This window comes from Lytechinus variegatus, chromosome 16, assembly GCF_018143015.1.
Source record: "Lytechinus variegatus isolate NC3 chromosome 16, Lvar_3.0, whole genome shotgun sequence".
NCBI lineage: Eukaryota > Metazoa > Echinodermata > Echinoidea > Temnopleuroida > Toxopneustidae > Lytechinus > Lytechinus variegatus.
Window position 1 is genome coordinate 4,410,206 of NC_054755.1, and position 8,708 is coordinate 4,418,913.

Genomic DNA, 8,708 nt, shown 5'->3' on the forward strand with positions numbered 1-8,708 from the left:
ATATTAACATTACCCCGTCATCGGATTTAATCAGTCATTCCCGCACATAATGCGTGCACATCCTCCACTCCCCGGGTAGTATTCCATGCAGTCAGTCGCCGGTGAGGCACACACAGTACTGGACAAGCTACAATGACTTTCACATCCTACCGGGTACCCATTTAGCGCCTGGGTCGAGAGCGGGAAAGTGTGGATTAACGCCTTGCCAAAGGTCGCCAGACCGCGATGAGATTCGAACACACGACCCTCTGTTTACAGGGCGAGAGTCAGAACCACTACATCACGGCTCCTCCACACTGTTATTCTGCAATTCTGCTTGTCCGATTTTGATATAATTTTCCGTGGTTTGCTTGTCTATTTTTGTCTTATTCTGTTCAAATCATATCATTCTCAGCCTGGCGTGCCCCTTAATAAAGGACCACCAGTCCACACGACAAATCTTAAAAACCCAACAGGGAACATGGGAGAGTATACTCTCTAAATTCCGTAGATAAAAAAAAATCAATTGAATAAGAGAGAATTCAAAGTCTATTGAATTGAAAACTCCAATCCAACTTTCGATTGGCCCCTCATCGCAATCTATTTCAATGGGGAATTTAGAGAATAAATCAAAAGGAGGGTTATCCCAGTCCTCCTAATCCCTCCCTTCCCTGTTGCTCTAAAATTTTCTCAACTAAGTTGTGTTTTTTTTTAAGTTGTTATTTTTTGTTCTTTATTTTAATGCGACTTAACAGTACTTAAGACTTTTTCTACGCAAATTTATGGACGCTCGTTTTCGAATCTTAAGAATAGTTGTACAAAGTTATACTGATCTTCGGAACTTGGTATCTGATTAATTTGATTATATTGTTTAATTCTTATTACGGTGGGCGCCTTTATATATAAAAAGGGATAAAGGTTATCGTTTTACCTAATAATGATATAATGCGAAGATGGACACTGCTGCATGTAATCCATTCTCATCTAAAAAGTTTATAGCTTTTCTGATATTTGCAAGTCGTAGAGAAAGGATTGTGATAAGGTTTTTTTCTTTTTAAGAGAATTTGTTCAGTGATTTTATTCACGAAGGATGTGAATGACATGAAAATGATTTTACTGTCGAAAATAGAGTTACACTCCGTAATTCCGAAGGTTCGTAATTCCGAAACACGTAAATTGCCTAAAGTACCTCAATGTTCGTTAATCCGAAAACGTAAAAGGGTTCGTTAATCCGAACATTTGTGGCGTTATTCCGAAGGTTCGTTATTCCAAAGTTCGATAATCCGGAAACGAAAGAAGGTTCGTTAATCCGAAAACGAAATAAGGTTCGTTGTTCCGAAGGTTCGTTAGTCCGAAAACGAAATTAAGTTCGTCAATCATTTAGTCTTCGGAATTACGAACCTTCGGATATACGAACCTTTGGAATAACGAAGCTTCGGAATTACGAATGTATGCGGAAAAGATTGACAAAATGAGAAAAATCGCATTCTATATCACGAAAGTTTGCCGATCCGCAGGCGCGGTGGTTCAGAAATCTTATCAATTACTAGTTTTTAGTTCGGCAGTATTAAAAAGAAAAGTGAATTTGTGTAAACGAATTGCACATCCTTCGAATAATAATTGACAACCATGCTTCCGGATATCCGCCCAATATTGGCGAATTTCAAGCATGTTTTTTTTTTCTCGTATTGACATATTTCATATTATAAGAGCTTTTGCGCGCAGTTGAAAACAGCAGAATACAAATGAGTCGAGGTTTTTTCTAAAGAAAGAGTAATTGTAGTCTCTTAATGATTTACAATTTAAAAAGTAATTAAGAATTGTGCTATAACTTTGCAATATTGTGATTATTCAGTTATTTTGAATTGTAAAATAAAATTTCAATGTCATTCAAGTATTTGTCTCATCGTTCTCTCTCTCGCTTAAGATCAGTATTCATAAATTATATAGTATCCTATATCTTGCTAATGTAGTTTGTAAACAACCTTTAGTCTGAAAATGATGAATGACTTTCGGGAACTCTTAACAACATTCATATCATAACATTTGACAAGAAAACGGTTTTAGAATACTTTCAAGCATTCCTTGTTTTCCGATCGAAAAAAAAATTAATTGTAACCAAAATCCAGGATATATTGTTGATTGATTCCTGAAAGGGTCATGTATCAAGACCACCCTAATTCACATAGATGACCTTTTTTGGCAAGATTTTGACTGTTTAAGAGATTGTAGGTTTTGCTTGGTTCCCGAATCCCCCCCCCCTCCAGCTCAGGCCCTAGCTGCCCCGATATTTTATGGGTGAGTGGAGCGAGCGAAGGAAATTAAGCACTTGGTCGGAGGATTATTGCAAAATGCAACACTGCCCTTATTTTTAGAAGGTATAATGCACCATTTAGGGCGCAAACATGTTTCACTTAGTCCTAGGAAAGGGTACAGTTCTTTTCCTTATTTGGATTAATTTGGGAGCGAAAATGAGCTCATTTAAACTCAATGAATGAAAATTTGAAAAGGAGAAAAATTAAGATATCCAGTGAGCAATTCATGAAAGGAATTGTCTGATGTTTTATCTGAAAGTTACCATAGGAACAGCTAGCTAGTGCTACTGAGCCAATCAGAATCAAGGGAAGTTGTCGGATCTGACGAGGCTTATCGAACGAAAAATGTTGATGAAACGCTCTCCAGGGGCCCGTTTCATAAAGGACTTGCAACTATTGTAACTTTGCCATAATGGCAACTGCCAGTGTAACAGGGCTCAGCAGCCAATCAGAATCAAAGGTTTCCATGGTAGTTTCCATAATGGCAAAGTTACAACAGTTGCAAGTCCTTTATGAAACGGGCCCCCAGATATGTTGTATTGATATCACAAGTCCGTCTCAATTCTGAAAATGATGACTACAATGTTCCATGGGTTTAAATTGAATCAACATCTTTAATGGAATAGCCTAAATGAACATGATGAATAGTATCATATACCTAAACTACATTTAAAGGGATGATCCGGGCTGAAAATATTTATATCTAAATAGAGTAAAATTCACAGAGCAAAATGCTGAAATATTTCATCAAAATCTGATAACAAATAACAAATTTATTGAATTATAGAATTTATCAATATTTTGTAAAAAAAATTATATTCACATCATCATGAATATTCATTAGGTGGGCTGATGATGTCACATCCCCAATTTCCCTTTTCTTGCCGTTATTACATGAAATCATAAATGTTATTTTTTCACACATATATAAAGGATGATGAAATAAGTTGTGGCAATAAATAACTAATGCACTTAATCAGTTTTCAGTCCAGTTGTTGAAGTTCTTGGCAGAAAATGTTTGAATAAACCTAATTACACTGAAGTAATAAAATACAAAAGAACAAGTGGGGATATGGCATCATCAGCCCATCTAATGAATATTCATAAAGCTTGCCTAGAACTGTTTCACCGGAATAATGCAAATATTTCAAAATTCAATAACTTCGTTATTTGTTATCCGATTCTGATCAAATTTTGAGCATTTTGATCTGTGAAATTTACTCTATTTATTGAGACAGAAATATCTCCAGCCTGGACCATCCCTTTAAACACTAACTCGTAATCGTCAAACTAAAATCGGTTTATATACTGTCCTGCCTCAGCACTGGTTACACTGACAAGGGTTAAGGTAAAGCAATGTTCCCCCATCTTTTTCAGTTGATGCCTGTTGAACTCTAACATTTTATCAATTTTCATGTTATATCATTTAACATAAAAATATTTGTTTATATTACTAAGCAATAAGCATTGCCCAGTTAATGAATCAGTATGATTATATTTACATGTATAATATTAATGTTTTTGTTTCTGTTTTCATCAGGTCATTGATGAAAAACAGCTTTTTGCTGATCTTTTGTACCTGAATAAATATATTCTAATAAATAATAATAAATAAATAAAAAAATAATAATACACACCCACACACACACCAAGACACACACAAATACATATATATATATATATATATATATATATATGTGTATGTGTGTGTAAAGCTATACATGTACAACAGCTTTGGCAACTCTTTTATTTAAATATTGTAAAGAAATGGATGAAGAGAACAATGGTAGACGTAGCTTAAATCAAGGTTCCCCAGAGCTATCTATCCTTTGGAAAAATTGGTTATGCCGAAAAAATGTCTCTGCCGGGAATCGAACCCGGGCCCCCAGCTTTGAACGCCGGTGCCTTAACCACTAGACCACAGAGACGGGCTAGCGGCTAGGCCGACCGAAATCTGATTGAACCGTCAGAAAGACAGATCTGTCTTTCTGACGGTAAATCGGATTTCGGTCGGCCTAGCCGCTAGCCCGTCTCTGTGGTCTAGTGGTTAAGGCACCGGCGTTCAAAGCTGGGGGCCCGGGTTCGATTCCCGGCAGAGACATTTTTTCGGCATAACCAATTTTTCCAAAGGGTAGATAGCTCTGGGGAACCTTGATTTAAGCTACGTCTACCATTGTTCTCTTCATCCATTTCTTTACAATATATATATATATATATATATATATATATATATATAGAACAAAGGTAGGCGTAGCTTAAATCAAGGTTCCCCAGAGCTATCTACCCTTATGGAAAAATTGGTGATGCCGATATATATAATATATATATCTATATATATATATATATATATACATATATATATATATATATATATATATATATATATATATATACATATATATATATATATATATATATATATATATATATATATATATATATATATATATATAAGCATCTTGGTTTTCCACGTATTGGCAATAATAAGACATCAGAAATGCGAAACAAATTCACGAGTAATGCAATTTTGCAATGCCAACAAGTTCTTTTATTCACATTCAAAATTTTCGGTAGTCATCTACCTTCTTATATATCCAGGCATGGACGCTAGACGTAGCTTTCAAGGTATCTCATTTAATACTAGCTTTCGGCCAGTAGGGCCTTCATCAGGCCTATATGTATTGAAACAAACAAAACAATATACATGTAGAACAAAACCATACAAATAAAATCGTAATAACAACAATGTAAATAAAGGGTAAGACAAAAAGTGCAGAACAGAAGGATAACAGTAAAATAACCCAAAAATAACAAAAGAGGGGGTAATGAATCAAACGTTATACAGTAGTTGAGTACAATAGAAAACGATTTGGTAACTTAAACTGTGAAGAAATACATGGTATTTACTGGCAAAGAAGATTAACTGGGGTTTCTGGGCATCTGTCAGGGTGGTTAGTCTCGTCTAGTATGTACTGTGATTAAACTAAGGGATAATGATTCATGTGAAATGACAACTCGTTTCATTATTCTAATAATTATTATTCTATATTTTATATTGAAGAACATATCTATTTTGATATATTCATACGTTTATATAATATTCAAATAATCAAGGTATTGGTGGTACAAGTTATAGTTTGAGAGCTTGACATTCAATGTTCTATCATGTATAAATATGAAAAGTACATTGTTATGCGCAGGGAAATCGGATTTAAATACTTATATTAATATTGGCATTTGAGCGGGTAAGCAGCATAATTACAGCCATAAAGAGCAAGGAAATCACAAACAACCAACTGATCAGGCAATCAAGTAACCAAGATACAAAAGCAAACTAAACTGTGTGGGAGTAAACATGGCAAAGGTAATCCAAATCTAGAGGGGTTGTTTTCGAATTTTATTTAGTTTGGGGGAATTATTCTGCGTGGATGTGAAAGAAAAACTCATTAGCTGTCCATTGATACCCTATTTGTACCATTTGTGCCACGCATGACCAAATTAAGTGATGTTTAAGACAACAGGTACAGATACCACATTTTCCAAGTTTTTGAAAACTTGATGAAAGGGAAGATGCAGATGAGAATATTTCAATCGATGCCTGAGCTGGCAAAAATCTTGATTGGACCTTTTTCTTCCGAAGGAGTGTGAGTGGGCAAATGTAATTGCAAATGATTAACGAGCAGATCGTACCACAGTCGCTAGACCAACATTTTGAGAGGCAGATTCGTAGAGTGAAACTGCATCTCTGGTGGATTCAGGGGGACTAGCAATCCTGTCCGACGCGTCGTTCCAACGTCATTCGAGATAGACCCAAAGAACTCTTTGGACATCAAGTTGTTGCCCTCAACCATGACGTAGAATTGTTGTCCACGACTCATGCCCTGTGATTATTTCCTTTGGAGTCACTTAAGAAACAAGGTATTTGTAATTCCCCCTCAAGATTTGATGATTTGCAGCGCCGATGAATTCGACATAAGGTGGATGCTTTTTGTACAATGATCCGGCAATGGTAAGACGAGCTGTCCAAGCTATCTTTAATCCCTCCACGCTACCAGTTTGTGAGCAAAGGAGATGAGGAAATATTGAAGACGATGGTGAATAAGACATTAACCTTTCAATCAGCATTTTAGAGAAATGACTTTAAATTTCTTATTTACATTGTATTCTATCAAGCGCACATTTTACAAACTTTACCAAAACTTGGAAAAAGTGGACCTGTTGTCTTGAACATCAATTCGGCCATGCGTAAAAAAGGTAGTACAAATCGCATACATCCGTAATTCCGAAGCTTCGTAATTCCGAAGGTTCGGTTATTCCGAAGGTTCGTATTTCCGAAGGTTCGTAATTCCGAAGGTTCGTCAATCCGAAAACGAAATAAGGTTCGTAATTCCGAAGGTTCGTCAATCCGAAAACGAAATAAGGTTCGTAATTCCGAAGGTTCGTTAACCCGAAAACGAAATAAGGTTCGTAATTCCGAAGGTTCGTTAATCCAAAAACAAAATAAGGTTCGTAATTCCGAAGGTTCGTTAATCCGAAAACGAAATAAGGTTCGTAATTCCGAAGGTTCGTTAATCCGAAAACAAAATAAGGTTCGTAATTCCGAAGGTTCGTTAATCCGAAAACGAAATAAGGTTTGTAATTCCGAAGGTTCGTTAATCCGAAAACGAAATAAGGTTCGTTAATCCGAAAATTAAATAAGGTTCGTATTTCCGAAAATGAAAATTATTCATTTTGGTAACAAACACGGATAATAATAATAATAGCTGGGAGAACAGTTTTCAGAACTGAAGTGGCTTCCCTGGGTAAATAATATAATTTTTATAATTTTACGCCTACATGAAATTTCCAAAAGTTTGAGCACGTGATTCGCTGGCAACATCTCACAAGGATGCCCTTTTAACAGTAATTGACCAAATAGGCGAATTTTACATTTTCCCCAAAAACCGCTTGCTCGCTACGCTCGCAGCAATGAAACGTAATATATAACTTACCAATCAGAGATCACTTAATTTTTTTGCTCAACTTAATTATTACAAAACACACAACCTCTTTACACAGATGATAATCTTATGGCGAAAATATCCGTTTGCACCAAAATGCCCCTATTGGCCCCTTTTTGCCCCCCCCCCAAAAAAAGGAAAATACGTTCCGCCGCCACTGGTTGAAACACGCATCGTCTTCATGGCTAACTGCAAAAAGTTCTTAAAATGTCCCATTTAGATCAGGTCAGAGCTCAATATATTTAAAATTTCTGTTCGCGCTTCTTGCTCGCAGTTATTATCTAGTTACATAGGCATCTCGTTTTGAAGATCATAAACATATTGCCCATCATATTAAAAAAATATAGCTCGCGCTCGCATTATTTAAAAAGGGTTTATCATGTTATTACATATTTACTTTATTTTATAAGTATAAAGCTAATTATTGACTGTTAGGACTACCCTTTCAAAAAACAAACAAAAATCAACTTTAAGCTGCCGATCGAGGAAAATATGGCCGAAAAAATATTGCCCCCCCCCCATTTGACAAAAGTTGGATCCGCCGGGAGGTAGGGGGCACTTGCACCCCAAATATGAAATAAAAAACAGGGAAATGCATATTTTTCCAAAAATGGGAAAGATCCTTTTTCAAAAATAAATATGCTGTTTTTCATGTTTTCGAAATAAAATACTCTTTTTAAAGTAAAGTTTTCAGGCTGGAATATTGCAAATTTTCAGCTTGCGCTTCGCACTCTCAGTTATTCGATTGTTGAAATATGTATCCTAAAGAGGTAAACTCTTTCTTTAAGATTCCTTTTCTGGTCAGTATGTTTAAGCTCGCGTATTGCGCTCGTGTTAATTCTTTAGTTAGATGTACATATTTTAGTGACAGCAGAAATCTGCTCGGATTTTTAAAAACTTATTTCCATTTTTATTGAAATACCCTTAAGTTTTAGCTTGTGATTCACGCTCGCAACACCTCGCAATAATGCCCTAATCTTATGGTGAAAATATCACCAAAGTGCCCATTTTGACGTATGAGTGTCATTTTTTGGCTTTACCCCCCAAACGAAAATTCGTTTGGCCGCCCTTGCCTTCCCATCCTCATAACAATTGAACGGCAAGTGTCCACCCCCCTGCCTCTGCTTTCCCGGTTTTCATTTTTCGGATTAACGAACCTTATTTTGTTTTCGGATTAACGAACCTTATTTTGTTTTCGGATTAACGAACCTTATTTCGTTTTCGGATTATCGAACCTTCGGAACAACGAACCTTATTTTATTTTCGGATTAACGAACCTTATTTCGTTTTCGGATTAACGAACCTTCGGAACAACGAACCCTATTTCGTTTTCGGATTATCGAACCTTCGGAACAACGAACCTTATTTCGTTTTCGGATTATCGAACCTTCGGAATAACGAACCGTCGGAATAA